Source organism: Dipodomys merriami, unplaced genomic scaffold (genome assembly GCF_024711535.1).
Source record: "Dipodomys merriami isolate MVZ:Mamm:240054 unplaced genomic scaffold, mDipMer1.0.p SCAF_1, whole genome shotgun sequence".
In the NCBI taxonomy this organism is placed as follows: Eukaryota; Metazoa; Chordata; class Mammalia; order Rodentia; family Heteromyidae; genus Dipodomys; species Dipodomys merriami.
Window position 1 is genome coordinate 125974026 of NW_027202270.1, and position 18766 is coordinate 125992791.

Here is an 18766-nt window from a genome sequence, read left to right on the forward strand (position 1 = left end):
GGGCCTGAACTCTGGGCCTGGGCGCTGTCCCTCAGCTCTTCAGCTCAAGGCTAGCACTCTACCACTTGAGCCACAGCACCACTTCCGGCTTTTTTTCTTTTTGCTTATGTGGTGCTGGGGAATCGAACCAAGGGCCTCATGCATGCAAGGCAAGCGCTCTACCACTGAGCCACCTTCCCAGCCCTAAATCTGGGGTTTCTAATGGCACTAAGTATGTGGTCATTTGTTATAGCAGCCATTGAGAACTAAAGAAGCCCCTGGGAAATAAACTTTATGGATCCTAGCCTGTTACCTGGTATAGGACATCCTGATCCAGGGGCCTCTCATGCTGTGAGATTGGTCTCATCGTCCAAACATATCCCTCAGAACTTGAAGTCATTCATTCCTACTTCTTTGCAGAGGACACATAGATAGTTAAGTCTCCGACAACCACACTTCACATTCTGAAAGAGCAGCCCAAGGGCCTGATGCAGAGTATGGACATCAGCAATGTTTATTAAGAACTGAGTAGAGAGAAGGGCTTGAAATTCTGCGGAGGCACACTTTGAGCCATCATCTCCTGTCTCCTTTCTCCTCCTGTTCCACTCAGGTTCTACTTGAGAAACACCCTTCCCGGTCTCCATATGCATGGTTGCCACACCTCTCGTCATAGCAGAGGACGCAGCATGGACACATGATAAGCTAAGAGAAGGGGAACCATTAGGACCCAATTCTTAGAGTTTGACAGGCAGAGGCCCCTAGGAAAAGAACAGATCTCCTCCAGTGGGGTTGCCTGAGTATCTGGATTTCAGACAAGTACTTGGATAAAAGTTTGTACTCTACTAAATGCCATGTTGGGAAAATGACATCTACTTGGAATCTTAAGCTGAGCTGAACAAATGTAGACTCAGATGTAACCTGCAGATAAACTTTTAACTTGGGGGTTATTTTAGATTCCCTGGCCTCACATGAAAACAAGCAGTGCAGTTTTTTGGGGGTTTTTTTGTTTGTTTTTGGTCAGTTGTAGGGCTTGAACTTTGGGCCTGGGCACTATCCTTCAACCCTTCAGTTCAAGGCTAGCACTCTACCACTTGAGCCACAGCGCCACTTCCAGTTTCCTGGTGGTTTATTGGAGATAAGAGTCTCACTGGGGTGGGGGGTGGGGGACTGGGGAGGGAAGGATGGGAAGGGATGGGAAGGGGAAACAAAGGAGGAGGCAACAATGCTTGATAAGAAATGTACTCATTATCTTGCCCATGTAATTGTAACCCCTCTGTACAGTATATTCAAAATTAAAAAAAAAAAGTCTTACTAACTTTCCTGCCCAGACTGGCTTTGAACCGTAGTCTTCAGATCTCAGCTTCCTTAGAGGGTAGGAATACAGATGTGAACCACCAGTGCCCAGCAGCAGTGTAGTTTTGTTAAACAGAAATACAGTTGATCAGAAATGACACTGTAGATAACCCCTACTTAAAAAGTTATCTTTCACTTTGGGTCTTGACGCCCTGTTCCATAGACCATCAGACTTGTTCTCAGGCTACCTTTTTTCTCTTTCTTTTCCCTGATGCCTGTGTCTCAGCTCTTGGGAGGATATCAAGTTAAAGGGAACAGGAGGGGGGGGGTCTAGTCAGAGAGACCCTCCACTCCTACCCTCCCCTAAGGAGAGGCTGAATATGTGAAGGCTCATGAGGATAAGGGCTGAAAAGGTTGGAGGAGTCTCCTGGCAGGAGGGGGAGTCTGTCTCCACTGACAAGGCCTGAACATGAGCAGGGAGCCTCTGGAAGTTCCCAGGGTTCTGTGCATTTTGTTCTAGACTTTCCTTGCCCTTTGGAGAGAGGCCCAAACCCAGAATCTGATGTCCCCCTTTCTGCTGTGATGAGCAAGTGTCTCCCAAAGTTTGATCAGGACCTGTGGGGTTGGATTCTTGAACTGTGTGGGTGGGGCTGATCGTGAAGGGAGGCTCCTACAAACAGCTCTAGCACCGCCAGCATCTGGTCTCTCTACATGGATGTGTCTTCAGATTCTATTTTGTCACAGTATGAACCCAGTACTCAAGTCTCCTTATTTGGAGACCTTCCTGGAGCCTCACTATGGTGATGGAATATGACCGCCATATTCCATCAAAGTAACTTTGCATGCACAATAACCAAGGGTGGAAACAATTTCCAGTTCAGACTTGTGGCCTCCAGAAACCTGGCAGCATAATGGTCTGTTCTTTCAAGATACACAGATGATTATGTCTTTGCTACAGCAGTGCTGGGAAAACAAACACACCCAACCCCACTCCACCTCTATAGAAACAGAGAGAATGGATGAGTTTTAGAAAGAGAATGGTGGCTCCTTGCACATGTGAGAGTGAGGTATTTATTGCTTCACAGAGTTGTTGGGGATCAGAGAGGCAAAATTTGTCACACACTTATAATCCTGGCTAGTTGGGAGGCTGAGATCTCAGGATTGGGGTTCCAAGCCACCCCAGGCAGGAAAGTTCATGAAACTCTTATCTACACGTATGCAGCAAAAGACTGGAAGTAGAGCTGTGACCCAGGTGGTAGAGCATCAGCCTTCAGCAAAAAAGCTAAGGGATACAGCCTAGGCCCTAAATTCAAGCCCTAGTATTGGTATACAAAGAAGAAAGAAAGAAAGAAAGAAAGAAAGAAAGAAAGAAAGAAAGAAAGAAAGAAAGAAAGAAAGAAAGAAAGAAAGAAAGAAAGAAAGAAAGAAAGGCAGCAAGTAGGAAGAGCTTGTGAAAGAACGGAGCTTAGAAATGTTAACTACTAATTACATTTGAATACGAGATAACTAATTATTCTATTATTGCAGTAGCAGAACCAAATTCTGACCATGCAGCAGCCTACCCTCATTCTTGTTCATATACAGTCACCTCTTAACCGTTTGCATCATCTTTTGGTTCCCCTCGATTCCATCCCCTTCGTTGCCCCACAAACATGAAGCAGCCCTCTCTGACAGCCCAGTTAGGGACAAGGGATGGGCTTACCCACTTGGGGGAATGCTGGGGATGCTGCACACAGTTAACTTTGCCTTGAGGGGCCCAGGAACCTCAGTCTCCCCCCTGCCCCCCAGGTGTCGGTGTGCACTCATGTGTGCCCGAAGAGCATAGGGAGAGAATCCAGTGATATTTCACACAAATGAGAAATGTTATTCTGCAGATTAAAGCCTCACCGAGCCTGGTTTTGTCTTTATTTATGCTTTTCCATTTCCCTCTGGGCTGACATGGGTGCCCACGCTGGGGAGCATTGAAGGACGTAATTGGCGTGGTGAAGGATTGTTGAGTGGCCCCGACGCTCCCTGGCAGGGCTACCCTCCCTTCCCTCCCCCATCTGTCACCATCTAATGTGACAAAGTTTTTATCGGGCATTGAGGCACGGGAGATTAAAAGTAAATACTGCAATCAGCAGGCAGCTGGGGAGAAAATGCACTGCATTTCACAGTAAGCTGCACAGCTCATCAGGGTAGCCTTGTGGCTGGTGAGGCGAGGGGTGGGGGGTGGAGACCGTGGGCTAGGGTGGAGGGAGAGGGGGTACATGGACCCCCGCTGAAGTACTTTCACTGAGCAGTAGTAAAACAAGACTGGCTGTCTTATACCAAATGCCTACTATGTGCCAGATATTGAGTCCCAGTGGTTTTTGTGCATTTCCTAATTTAATCCTTTTGATGATAAGAAGATTTGGAATAGACTCTTCATTTAATCAATGAAGAACCCCAAGGGCTGGGTAGGTGAGGAAAATGTCTAGCATCATACTAGTGGTTGGTCATCTAGGGTGACCTCTCTTCTCTCCTTCTTTCCTGCTAGCTTCTTTGGTGAACACTTTTGAGGGTTTGAATTTACAAGTTAAATTACCATGAACTGTTTTGTTACGTCTTCATGAGTTGTCCTAAACCACAGGTTTCTACTAATAGCTAATTTAATCACTCAATCATTTAGTCATTCAAAAAACTCTACGCTTTGTTTTATTTTTCCTTCTTAATGTCTCAAGCACCTACGTTACCAAGTATTCAGTACATACTCAATAAATATTTATTGAATGAATGAATAAACAGATAAACATTGGTTCAATATCTGCAATATGGGTTCAAAAGTAGCCAGAGCTTCATGGCTCATGCCTGTAATCCTAAATACTTAGAAGGTTGAGATCTGAGGAGCTTAGTTCAAAGCCAGCTTAAAATGAAAAGTCTGTGAGGCTCCCATTAACTAGTAAAATAAAGTCAGAAGTAGAGTTGTGGCTCAAGTGGTAGAGCTCTAGTCTAATGAGAGCATGAGGCCCTGAGTTCAAGTTCCAGTATTGGTACCATTTTTTTTCTTAGGTTTTTTTAACTTTGTAGAAAAAGAAAGTCAGACACGGGTGGCTCATGCCTGTAATCCTAGATATTCAGGAAGCTGTGATCTGAGGATTGCAGTTCAAAGCCAGACTGGACAGAAAAGTCTGTGAGACTCTTATCTCCAATTAACTACCAGAAAACCAGAAGTAGAGCTATGGCTCAAAGTGGTAGAGTGTTAGCCTTAAGCAAAAGAGATCAGGGCTAGCGCCCAGGCCCTGAGTTCAAACCCCATGATGGACAAGCAAAAAAGAAACAGAGATCCAAAGAGGTCTTCTGGCATGAGGCCTTGTGTTCTTTCCATCATATCTACTGCCCCTACTTGATTCAGTGCTTCAGGGCAATTAGAAAACAAGTAGAGGAGCTGTTCTGAAAGAGATGGGGGGTGAGTGAGGACTGGAAGAAGAGGAAGAGGAAGACATGGTGGGCCTTAGAGTCAGCAAGGATTATAGACAGGAAATGTTGGTTGAACCAGGAACTTTATCTAAACTAGGATGGAAGGAGTAATGACTCTGATCAATTACAAGCATGTATTGAGTATGTGTTGTATACTGTATGTTGTGTTGAGATTAACCACAAAAGGAATAATATCTACCACCTACCAGAGGAGAGAACATGGAAAGAGTGAGGTCTATGATGGAAAAGAGCCACCCTAGCCCTGGGATAGGACAGGCCTGCATTGGAATCTGGGTTTTCTACGTACTGGTTGATGTTGCAGGAGGAAATGGTTCCCTCTTGAGTTTCTTCACTCATAAAATAGGAGTAGCTAGCTCATGTCTGTAATGCTAGCTACTCTGGAGGCTGAGATCTGAAGATCATGGTTCCAAGTCAGCCCAGGCAGAAAAGTCCACGAGACTCTTATCTCCAATTAATCACTGAAAAGCCAGAAGCAGAATTGTGGTTCAAGTGGTAGGGCACCAACTGTAAGTGAAAAAGCCAAGTGAGAGCATCGGCCCCAACTTCAAGCCCAAATTCTGGCATGCACACACATGCGCACGCATGCACACACACGCACACACATGCGCACGCACGCACGCACACACACACACACACACACACACACACACACACACACACACACACACACACACACACACACACAAAGGAGAAAAATAATCTGCTTCAGTTTTTTTCTAATCCTGAAATCAGCATCTAATGATTTGAGCTTGAACTTGACAAGCTTCCTGAGTCTGTTTGCTTTCTTTTCTAATAGCGATGCTATTAGATGCCCATTTGAGAAACTTGAAAAAAAAATGCTTGCTAACGATTTTGTTGCTCAACTCTGACTACATTTCACAAGAGCCCAACAGGCTGCAGCTAATGGATGCCAATGGGCCACACGAGGGAGTCTACCAGGCCCACCTGGCTGGCTCACAGGCAGAGAGGCGCGCCTCTGTGTGCAGCCCATTCATGCACCGGAGTAGAAAATTTCTGCCACTGAAGGCTGAGGGTGAAGTAACATGATCTATGGCTCTGTGTTTCAGTCACGGCACTACTGACATTTTTTCCCTACACCATTCTTTCTGTGGCAATTGACCTATATTTTGTACTTTTGTTTAGCAACCTCTCTACCCACTAGATGCCAATATGGCAAAACACCATGCTGACAACTGAAGATATTTTCAGGCATAGCCAAATGTCCCCTGAGGAAAAATAAAAAATCACCTCTAGATGAGCATTCTAATGACATTGTTTTAAGTTTTATTTTATTGTAAAGATGCTGTACAGAGGCGTTACAGTTACATGAGTAAGGTAATGAGTACATTTCTTGTCAAACATTGTTACCCCTTCCTTTGTTTTTCTCCTACTATCCCTTCCCTTCCTCTAATGAATTATTATATTATCAAATGCTAGAAATATACTTTGGGGGCAGTATTTGTTCATTTTATCTAGCATGATAGAGACAGTCTGAGCTCAAGTTTAAACAGTTGGGGCTGACAGGAAATCTTGCAAACAGGCCAGGCAAGTTGCTGTGGAACACCACCCTCTAAAGCTGTGGGTTCAGGTGAGTGACTGAGAGAGATGAGATGGGGTATGACACAGTGTTTGGAAATCCCACAGGAGGAGGACTCCAATTAGCATCATCTCCAGCCATGATCTACTAAGGGCCACTGTCTTGCCCTGAGCCATCCACTGTCCTGATTCATGAACTGCAGCCCCCTGTGGCCAGGGATTGGCCTTGTAATCTGAAATAGGTTTCTTCTTAGACAAAGGAACTGAGTCTGTCCTATGTAACACTGACAGGATGCCCCAACTGTGACTACAGCCATATTCTCTCTCTCTCTCTCTCTCTCTCTCTCTCTCCCTCTCTCCCTCTCTCTCCCTTCTTTCCCTTCTCTCCCCCTCTCTCTGTGCACACTTTCCCTGCACTCACCTCTTCTGCCTTTTTCTCCCATCACTGTCCTCATTGGCCTGGGAGCAACACTTGGAAAACTTGCTTTTTTTTTTTTTTTGGTCCGGTCGTGGGGCCTGAACTCAGCCTGGGCGCTGTCCCTCAGCTCTTCAGCTCAAGGGTAGTGCTCTACCACTTGAGCCACAGCGCCACTTTGGGCTTTTTTTTGCTTATGTGGTGCTGAGGAATCGAACCCAGGGCCTCAGGCATGCAAGGCAAGCTCTCTATCACTGAGCCACCTTCCCAGTCCCATACTTGGTAAACTTTCAATGGAGATAAATGTCAGTGTAATCCCAGGTAATGGATTGTAATCCATTGTAATCTCAGATAAATGGAATGGATCCCAGGTACCCACAGTGGTAAATTGCTCCCAGGCACGGATTTCCTCCCTTTCTTGATATTCTCCCTCTCTTCCACTCTGTCTATATCCCCAATCAACTACCTCACATGTGCCACCATAGCAGACTCCGCTTTGGGGAACCAGCCTGTGGCCATCACTGAGTACCAGGAATGGCACCCTGCTCACAGCCAAACAAGGGCTTCTGGGCCCAGATGATGAGTGTATCTAGCTACATTTCCTGCACAAAGACAAAGCTGGTCAGTGGGGGCTGAAGTTAGCATGATGGGCCCCTTCACCCAGCCACTACAGAAATCCACACATAGTATCTACTATGAGCACCAGCCTGACTTTCCCCTCAGCCAGAGGAAGTCACGTGGTGCTCAGGAGCACTGTGGAGTGCTCACGTTTTCACAGCAGCCAGCAGGTCTACCCTCAGTGTCTCAAGATCACAGGGGCTCCATCTTTTATCCAGGAGATTCCCCAGGCAACACTATCTCCCAGTTGTTTCTTTGCTAACAAACTTGGGTACCTCAGTGTGAGTGCGTTTGTGTTCACATGCCTGAACCTCTGACTTCATGCAGACATGCATGTGCCCAGCATGTGTGTGTGTGTGTGTGTGTGTGTATACGTGTACCCAGGTTTTTGTATGTTGCTGTGTATTTGTGGATGTAGCAGTTGCGTGTCATTATGCCACTAATGGGAATACTGCCATGGATCACAACTCTCAATTAGCTCCTAGGGAGATTGCTGCGGCAGCCAGTCACTGAACAGCAAAGCCTTGAGGAATGAATTAATTTGTAGTACAAGCAATGAGGGCCACCGCATTAGCAATGGGGGTTCAGCAGCCAGAGACCCTGATTAGAGAAGCTCAGGACTATTTGGCATCAGCACACACCTTGAAGATATGAGCGGAACATCAAGGATCACTTCAGGGGATGCTGGCAAGTACATAGCCACAGCCCAGCCCAGAGTACTAGGAGTTTGGAGAGGATGATGAGCAGGGCTCTCTCCTTCCTTCCCGCCATCTACCCCACGTATCTCTTAGCCACTGGCACAGAATGATGGGTAGAAGCTATGATCTGTGATAAGGGAGATGTCTTCATGCCTGAGCTATGAAGTAAAAAGACCTGGAGGCAGTCATGGTAAAAGGCACTTAGAAATGATGCATTCAGGTAGGGGGAGTAAAGTGGTCTAGAAGAAGGTTAGCCATAGACTGTGGTCCTAGAATACTTCCCTGCCTCTAGAGAACCAGTACACTCATCTCTTCAGGGGAGATGGTAATGGACAGGCTAAATTGATCCAAGGGAGCAAGCAAGATGCTGGGACTTTCCATTTCCTACATCTCCACCTCGGTGAAGAAAGATGCTGGTGTCCTGCATCTTTTTCTTCTTCTGTGATCTAACAGTTTCTTCAGTGTCCTCATGTGTCTTAACCTAGAGCATGTCAGTTAGTTTTTAGAATATTCCTCCATTTAAGTTTGTCTGGTTTTTTTAAAAAAACCTTTATTGTTATTATAAGAGTGATATACAGAGGGGTTACAGTTATATAAGTCAGGTAAAGAGTACATTTTTTTTGTACAATGTCACTCCTTCCCTCACTACTTTTTTTTTTTTTGGTTACCGTTGTTGTTGTTGGTTGTGGTGGTGGTGGTGGTAGTGGTGGTAGTGCTGATGGTGCTGGTGTTGGTGTGTGTATTTCTGTGTGTGTGTGATTAAATTCAGTTCATGCATTTGGACAAAAATCTTGTAGAAGTGATGCTGTGTTGTTCTCTGGGTTTTGTGTCAGGAGGCACAGGATGCTAATTAAACCCAAATGTTGGTGCTATTAACTTTAATCATTCAGTTAAGTGACAATTCACCAGGTTTCTCCAGTGTAAAGTTGCAGTGCTTTCCAGTGTAATGAGTAATTTGTGGGAAGGTACTATGAAGCTGTGCACATGCCCTGCTTCACACTTCAAACTTACATCTGCCAGGACTGGCAGCTATTGATGATCTTCCCACTCCATCATCCCTTCCATATTTGTTGCTGGGAATTCTATTGTGAACAGCCATCCTTCTCCCACATTTACTTATCTTTTCAGACATATATATATATGTCAGTAATGGGGCTTGAACTTAGGGCCTGGGTACTGTTCCTGAGCTCTTTTGTTCAAGGCTAGTGCTCTACCACTTTGAGCCACAGCACCACCCCTGGTTTTCTGGTGATTAATTGGAGATAAGAGTCTCTTGGACTTTCCTGCCTTGGCTGGCTATGAACTGTGATTCTCAGCTCTCAGCCTTCTGAGTGGCTAGGATTACAGGTGTAAGCCACTGACACCCAGCTCCAGGACGTATTTTTGTCCTATCCAGTGCATTATAACTCATTACTAACATACATTTTCATTCTCAAATTGTCCTAGATTTAGCCAGAGAGATCCCTTTAAGTTGACTTTGTTTCTCTCTCGTTCTTTTTTTTTCAGTATGTAAACTATTTATTAACAGAAAAGGCCTACTGACTCATTTCTTCTTGGACACACCCACAGTGCGACCATAGCATCCAGTGGTCTTGGTGTGTTGGCCTCTGATTTAAAGGCCCCAGAAGTGGATCAGCTCTCTATGGACTCGAATCTTCAGGGAGCTTATGATCCAGACCATTGGCCAGAACCTGGCTGTATTTTTCACCCTTTACATCCTTCTGTCTGTTTAAGAACCAGTCTAGACTCTTGTATGATGTGGATTCTGCATAATGGTGATCACACGTTCTACCTCACCCTCTGTGAGTTCTCCAGCCCTCTTGGCGAGGTCAATGTCTGCTTTCCTCAACACCACATGAGCGTATCTTCGCCCCACACCCTTAATGGCAGTGATGGCAAAGGCTACTTTCCGCCGCCTATCGATGTTGGTGCTGAGTACTGGCAAAATGTGCTGGAACTTCTCAGGAATCACTAATGACATAGCGGCAGCACAAGCGGTGGCGTGTAGGCCTCCTGTGGAAGTCTCTCTCGTTCTTTAAGCACATTTTACTATCTGACAAACCAGATGTCTAGCCTCCTTTTGTATTTTTCTTGTCTCAGACTTGGTATCAGATCATCCTCCAAGGAATCTTCCAGGATCAATTTAATTTGTTTGGGATTTTTTCCCCCTGGGGTACAGTGGAGACCTGTGGGAGGCAGCTGCTAGATGTGTCTCAGGTTGGTTTGAACCGCAGTCTTTAGATTGTAGCCTCCTGAGTAGCTAGGATTACAGGCAAGAGCCACCAGAGCCCAGTGGTTTGTCTATTATTAACAAGTGCTTCTGCCTTGCAATTATAGAGCTGAGTAGATCCGCGGGGCCTAAGCCATCTAGACTTTTACAGAAAATTACCAACCTCTGGTCTAGATGATGCCCAAAAGCCAAACATATAACAAGAGCTAAATGTTCCTTATATAAATGAGTAACCCAGTGCCTGAACATTCAGGTTTCCATTTGTAACATTAGAGTGGTCATGTACCTTATCTTGGGTTAGCTTCTGAAGTCAACCTGCAAAGCACAGGTCTTAGAACCAACCGGAAATTCTTTTGAAAGTTGTCCTGTTGGGAAAGACTGATAGCATTTTCATGAAATTCCTCATAGCCAGTTTTTTCCAGCATCTACAAACTCATGTTGTATATTTGGACAACATACACCTGCAACTTGAAGAGTTGCTCTTGGCAGCCATGCCAACCCACAGACCAGCCAGCTCAAATGTGCCGTGTAACCAACTGCAGTCTTGAAACCCAATCACACATGGGCTAGCAATGATTACAGGAAATAAATGATTAAAAACCCTAAAATAGCATCTCCCCAGAAGCTCTCTCATTTGGAAAATTGCAAAAGAAAATTGAAGTGGGAAATGTTTTGCCAACGTGAAAGCTATAAAACACACAATGTGTGTGTGTGTGTGTGTGTGTGTGTGTGTGTGTGTGTGTGTGTTTGCACTCACAACTTTTAAAAATATGCTGAAAGAGACTTTATACTCTGGTAAATTGCCTCAATGATTAGTGAACACAACAAACACCATCCAGTTACAAGTGGTTAAAAAATTGATTTGAAGGATGATTCAAAGCTGGGTGCTGGTGGCTCACACCTCTAGCTACTCAGGAAGCTGAGCTATGAGGATTGCAGTTCAAAGCCAGCCCAGGCAGGAAAGTTGGTGAGACTCTTATCTCCAATAAACTGCTCAGAAAACACTGGAAGTGGCACTGTGGCTCAAATGGTAGAGTGCTAGCCTTGGGACAGCACCTAGGCCCTGAGTTCAAGCCCCATGACTGGTACGAAAGAAAAAAAAAAGAAGAAACATGATTCCAAATATATTTGAAATGCTCTTTTGGATTAATATGGCAATCATCTACCATTTCCTACCTACAGAATTGGGCAAGTGGAAGTTGGATTATACCAAATAATGATCTGGACATAAGGAATTGAGGGTACTAAATCTGGATATTGAGGGATGAAGAAATGGTTGAACTGACAAACCACTTTGAAGAGCCATTTGGGAGAATGGGCAAATCCAGTCACCAATGAATATGCTCCACTAAACTTCCCTGTAGAAGCTGTAACCAGTGTGATTTCTTCCCTGGGAATTTCTGAGCTGCTTCTAAGGGGAAATTGAAGGTCAAAGGAACTGTCAGGGGAACTTAGTGACTCAGAGGAAGAGGTGAGAACTATAGTCCCACTCATATGTTCTTCAAACTCTCTGGGCAGAATGGAGGTGTAGTAAGAATGGAGTGGCACGTGGAGGAGTACTTTCTGAGCAAGGTTTAAGGTAGGGCCCAGGATTCTGCACTGTTCTGATTTGGTTTGGTTGGCTGTTTTAAGTACTAAAGGTATTTTGATGCCTTAACAATGTATATTGGGCCAGGCAGGCCTCTGTGGCTCATACCTATAATCCTAGCTACTCAGGAGACTGAAATCTGAAGATTGTGGTTCAGAGCCAGCCCAGGCAGAAAGGACTGTGAGACGCTTATCTCCATTGAACTACCAAAAAGCCTGAAGTAGAGCTGTGGCTCAAGTGGTAGAGTGCTAGAAAAATAGCTCAGGGACAATGCCTCCTGCCCCCGTCCTCCCAATATTCATTGACTTTGGAGGACATCTGCTGGAATAACTGGGCTCCTGTCAATCCATCCATTGGTTTGTTCTTTAGATCCAAAGTACTAGGGTGAAGGAGATGACCTAGACATAGCATCTGTCTTGAAGGACTCCAGATCTAAGAGGGGAGACTGACCCATTAACAACTCATTTACAATTCAACTGCCTGTGACAAATGGGGGAACAGAATTCTCTGAGCGTAGAGAAGGGAAAGTGGCTTCTGCAGCTAGTCTTGAGAGAAAAGAAGAGAGATGTAGGGAGGGGATCTTGACCTTGGAAACCGTGCAAGATGGTCCTTGGCAGAGGGAAGAGGTAGAGGACTAAATTGAGAAGGGGAGGAGCCTGCCCTCTCCACTGTCTCTAACATTCAGCACAGTGCCACATCACTACTGGTATTTTTGCGCAAATCAGAAATGGGATGATATAAAGAAAGAAAGTCTGACTGGTGCAGAATTGGAAACAATGCAGATCCTACTTTCTTTTTTTTTTTTTTTTTTTTTTTTTTGGGGTCCGGTCGTGGGGCCTGAACTCTGGGCCTGGGCGCTGTCCCTCAGCTCTTCAGCTCAAGGCTAGCGCTCTACCACTATGAGCCACAGCGCCACTTCCGGCTTTTTTTTCTTTTTGTTTATGTGGTGCTGAGGAATCGAACCCAGGGCCTCGAACATGCAAGGCAAGCGCTCTACCACTGAGCCACCTTCCCAGCCCCTGCAGATCCTACTTTCTATCTGTTCCTATGAATCCTACATTCTGCGAGTGTGAGATTAGAAGAACGTATCAGGAATGCACCTCACATAAAGAAGCCTGTCTGTGTTCCAACCTCACACCAGCAGCCATGCTCTGGACTCTAGAGGTGGAAAGCTTACCTGGGGGACTCCTGGCCAGGTGGACATCCATCTCCCTCAGCTCCGGGGCAGCCTGAGCCTGAGTCAGGTTAGTGGGAGGACAGACACAATGAAGCCTAGAGTCTAGCAAGGAGAGGCATTCAGGGACTGGGTTGGGCTGGGTTGGGCTGGGCTGGACTGCGGCTTGTCCAATAGGAAAGAAGAAAATTATTGAGAGATCAACAAGGACACTTGAGAGGATGAGGTCCCCAGGGCAGGACAGACCAGGGGCAGAAGAGTTAGAGTAGCCTGAAGCTAGAATGTGAGTGTCCTAAGACAGGATATAAAATGAAGAGAGAATGAAACTAAAATCAGGATGTATTATAAAACTATACCATCAGTCATTAGAACCAGGAAGTCAAGTAAAGAAAAAATAAAGCCAAGGGCCGGTGGCTCACACCTGTAATCCTAGCTACTCAGGAGGCTGAGATCTGAGGATCGAAGTTCAAAGCTAGCCCGGGGAAGGAAAGTCCGTGAGACTCTTATCTCCAATAAACCACTAGAAAACTGGAAGTGGTGCTCTGACGCCAGTGGTAGAGCACTTGCCTTGAGCTGAAGCGTGCAGGGACAGTGCCCAGGCCCGCAGTTCAAGCCCCACGACCGACAAAAAAATAAAATAAAATAAAGAAAAAAAAAAACTAGTTTCCTCCCACCACCTATTTATTTACTTACTTATTTATTTTGTGTGTGTGTGTGTGTGTGTGTGTGTGTGTGTGTGTGTGTATTTGCACATGCATATTAGTGTTGTGGATTGAATTCAGGGCCTCATGATTTCCTTGGGCCTTTTCCATTACAGAGTACTCTACCTCTTGAGCTGCACCTCTACTTCTGGATTTTTGTTGGTTATTTGGTGATGAAAGTCTCTCAGGTTTGTCTGCTCATGCTGGTTTTGAACCTCGATCCTCGGATCTCAGCCTAGGATTATAGGCATGAGCCATCAGCGCCTGGCTACTCCCCAGCCATCTATTATTTGATGTTCAGTTACAAGAATAAAAGTAAAGGTGCTATCTGCACCTGCCTTCTCCTTTGAGATGTTATGGTTCCTTGAAGAGAGACAAAAAAAAAAAAAATTACATGCCTGACTAAAGCGAACCCTGAAGCTCATTGTCGCTGTATTTGGGCCCATATCTCATGTCCAGGTTTCAAAATACTAATGAGCACCCATCTTCACTGTTAGGAAAAATGGAGAAAGGAACAGGCCGGACTTGATTCTCAACAGGTGAGGACTGGAATTGAGGCATAACAATGAAGGGGTGACAACCTTCCCATGGGAATGGAGGTTGTGCAAGGGGGTGGGCTGGGAGTTAGGCTTTTATGAGGTCTGAGTTTAGTTCACTATGGAAGAGGTTACTGCAGGTGAGGGCAGAAAATAGGGTAAGTGTACATAGTGATAATTGTGACTCCCTTATCCAAGGTCTCAAGCTTTCTAATGCTCAAACAGCTCCACATTTGTCTCGCCTTGACTGTTTGACCTCCTCTGGGTCCAGTTCTCAGTCTTCCAATCTCTTAACCCTTTCCTGGCCTCACAGTTCGGCCTCAGAGTTAGGCCCACAATGGGATGTTGGCAGCCAGGCTTAGGTTAGATGGCCCTGCTGTGTCAAGCATGGCCACACATGCCTAGGGTTTTGCCTGACGCCCGTATGCACCTGGCTAGTTTACTGGCTAAGATCAGGGTAATCCCCCACCTCAGAAAGGATAAAGATGGCAGCCGAGATCTGCGATTTTCTGCACAGGGAGCAGGAAATGGTTCTTTTCCATTTCTCCCTACTTTATCCTTCTATACGAAGATAAATCCTTGCTAAAACTTTCACCTTGTGAGATGCTTCTTGTGGTGAGACCCTCAGAATGCTGTCCACATGTACTTCCTACGTTCCTGTATTTGTGTGGAAACTCGGAAGCTGAGTTTAAAGAACCCACTCATCCATCTTTCGGTGACACACCCCAATGCACAGCTGTGCCCCAGCTCCTATCCTCTGAACACCTCTCCTTGCCAATAAATCTTTACTGAGCTCTTGGTACGAGTCCAGCAGTGTTCTATGCACAAGGCTCATTTCACTGAGCAAAACCAGTGCCTCATGACTGTAATCCTAGCTACATAGAAGGCTGAGATCAGAGGATCAGGGCTCAAGGCCAGCCTGAACAGACAAATCCTAAAGACTCTTTTTATGTATGTATGTATGTAAGTATGTATGTATGTATGTGTGTATGTGTGTATTTTTGTTAGTTTTAAGGCTTGAACTCAGGGCCTGGGCACTGTCCTTGAGCTCTTTTGTTCAAGGCTAGGGCTCTACCACTTTGAGCCACAGCACCACTTCCGGTTTTTCTGGTGGTTTATTGGAGATGAGTGTCACAGACTTTTCTGCCCAGGCTGGCTTTGAACTGCGGTTCAGCCTCCTAAGTGTGATTACAAGTGTGAACCACCAGTGCCCAGCTTTAGAAATTCTTATTTCCAGTTCACCAGCAAAAAGCCAGAAATGGAGACGTGACTCACATCTATAGAATAATACCTGCCTTGAGCAAAAAAACTAAGCAAGAGCACCCTGTCCTGAGATCAAGTCCCTGATCTAGCACATATACAAAAAAAAGTTTAATTTGTTGCTTGGAGTCATGTAGCTCAGTAGTAGAGCACATGCCTTGTTTAGATGAGGCCCCAGGTTGAATCCTAGCACTGCAAAGAAAAGTTTGTTTTTTTTTTTAACACAGTAGTAGAAGGTGATAAGTACACTAAAGGAAACCAGGGCATAGGAGAAGGTAATGAATGTTGGGCAGTGTGTGTATGTATGTGTGTGGGGGGGGGAGAGTATATGTGTATGTGAGTGAGAGAGAGCATGCACATGCATATTCTTAGGTGTGCAAAGTGGGTAAGGCATCATGGAGAAGGTGGCCTTTGAGGGCTCCTGTTAGATGTCACAAAATTGTTTCAAGTCACATTTTCACCTGTGTGCTTTTATGAATGAGTATGTCACCAGAAAGACTATGAACTCCTCTAAGAACAGAAACGATCTTGTCTTCTCTATTGCCCTCGAAGCCTAGCACAGACTTGAGCCCATTAGGGACATTCAGACAGGTTTTGAAAGAGAAAGACAGAGAATGAGACGGGGAGAGAGAGGGAGGCAGAGGGAGGGAGAGGGAGAGGGAGAGGGAGAGGGAGAAGGAGTGGGAGAGGGAGAGGGAGAGGGAAAGGGAGAGGGAGAGGGAGGGGGGAAGAAATGTCTTCCATCTCAAGACTGGGCTTTTGGTTCAAGTATTAGGGAATCTTTGTCTTCACTGCCCTGTTAGGGCAGGAAGGAAAAAAAAAAGTGTCTTGAGCCAAGGAGAGCCCAGTGAGGGGCAGAGAATGGTAGGAACAGGACTGAAGGGTGAGGTGGGGTGGGATGAGTGGAGAGGGGAAGGAAGAGGCAGAAGAGGCAGGAGGGGAGAAAACAAAAGATCAATAAGAGCGGGGAAATGACAGCAGCCAGCCAGGGAGCGCTGCGCGATTAGAATTCATGAACTCCCCTCTTACATTAAGTCTTTATATGACACCTGGCCTTTAATGCAAAGCTGGCTGCGAACATTAAAAATTAAAAGCCGAAGGTAGGCTACATCCATCTCTGATAGCGCGGCTCCCCTCCTATCTGAGGCCTGCACAAAGCTATTACACATTGATAAATTATTTGGGGTAATAGCCGAGATATTACATTGTTTCTGAGTGAAGGTAAAATCTCTCCCTGACATGGGCATTTATCAGAAGTGCCTTTCATGCTATTTATTATGGGCTAGATGAGCAGGGTCTGTGGTGACTGGGGTGCTGGGTTTAGGCCCCTTCCCCTGCCACCCCCTCCCTCTCCTTCTGTCACTCCCTTGATAGGGTATTGAAGGAGCCAATGACAAGTTAATTATTAACTAAAGATATGCAATTCTCCTTTTAAGGGTGGGGGCTTCTGGGGAATCAGATTCATTGCAACTGAATTTCAATCTGATTGCAATCAGATTCATTGCCACTGCCTCGGTCCCTGAATCTGCTCTGGTCCCTCAAGGTAAACTTGAACCCAAGCACCCCATCCTACCATTTGGGAAGAGCCCACACACTTGGGTCTTGCTATCAACACACCGTGCCCAAGACCTCTCCTACTTCCCTGCCCTTCCACGTTGGCAACCAATCAGAATTGCTGAATATTTATTTGGGTGATGGGCTTGGAGGTCCCTCCCCCTGCCAGCAACACACGCCCTACAGGTACATACATTCTATATCCCGGCTAGGAGACACTCCTTACTCCTTTTTGTTCCCCCACTGGGTTCCAAAATTGGCACTCTCTGCTTTTCCTGCCTGCCATTCCTTCTCCTTTCCCCACCTCCTTAGCCTCAGTCCAAAATCCTCAACGGTGTGCTCCAGGCTGCAGATCAGGGGAAAGACACAGCCCCAGGAAGCTGGCTTTAATTTCCAGTGGGCCAGAGACTTCTATTTTCTCCATTTCTGCTTCTTCCACTATAGTAGGAGTGTGATAACAATGGCAACCTCTTGGGTGGCTGTTAGAATGGGGTCACGTGAGGAACGGCTGGGCTTCCCAAGAGAGCCTCCTGCACATGGGGGGGGGGGGGTGAGTGTGGACTGACATGTGTATGCATAGACTCGGTAGACACAATGCCTTGGGGTCACTAATAGCTGCTGATACTGGTTGTTTGCTTGGGGGGTGGGGATGGCAGGGTCACCTATCTGCCATCCCTTCTAGAAGAAGCATTCCTTCCAGGAATATTCTCCAAGGGCCTGCTGATTTTCAGGCATGCTGTTAAGAAGTAAGCAGACAGTGATGAACTTGACAGATGTAGTTTCTGCTCTCTTGATGGAATTGGCTTACTCTCCCCCCAGAGAGGAGAGGTTGGTGTTCTGGGTGAGTTTTGTCCTTTAAGGCAGGCTAGTTCACTGGCCCTCCAGCCTGAGATAGCTATCAGTTCCAGCTGCCATCAAGTACCTGGCACAGAGTGTCCAGTTGTTATTTTTGGAATGGGTGAATGTTGAGTAGGAAATGCTGGGTTCCCAGGTAGAAGGGTGAGGAGTCACATTAAGGCCCCAGACATGGGCTGGGAAGGTGGCTCAGTGGTAGAGCGCTTGCCTTGCATGCCTGAGGCCCTGGGTTCGATTCCTCAGCACCACATAAGCAAAAAGAAAAAAGCCGGCAGTGGCTCTGTGGCCTAGGCCCAGAGTTCAGGCCCCACGACTGGACCCCCCCCCAAAAAAAAGACCCCAGACATGACTGAGATCCATACTTCTAAGCAGTAAAAGCTTCCAGCTCAGCTCAGAGGAACTGTGCCAATCCAAGCCCCAGTCAAAAAAAAAAAAAAAGACAGCCCAATCAGAAAGAAAAAAACATCTATTGTGGCTGGTGTTAGCTAGGTGGTGACATATGTACTCACTGCTGGAATGACTGTCCTCTCTATGGCATTTCTGTCTAATAGTCAGATACTACAGAACCCCCAACCAGCAGAAGAAGGGCCAGCCCCTGGGCACACAGGCCCTTGTGGCTCAGTTTGCTATGGTCTGGAAGGTGGCTCAGTACAGGTCAGGTGGGTATGCAGAGGCCCAGCAAGGGTGGGCTTGGCCTCCCTCCCCACCCATCACTATTGTCAATGTACACATACCAGGCTGACCACCTCTCCATCCAGCCCTCTTGCACTTGCACAGGACCAGCCGACTGCATACCAGTTGGGGGTCCAGTCCCTTGATGCCATTAACTTTGGGACACACCAAAAGTCCAGAAAAGACATGTGGATCATG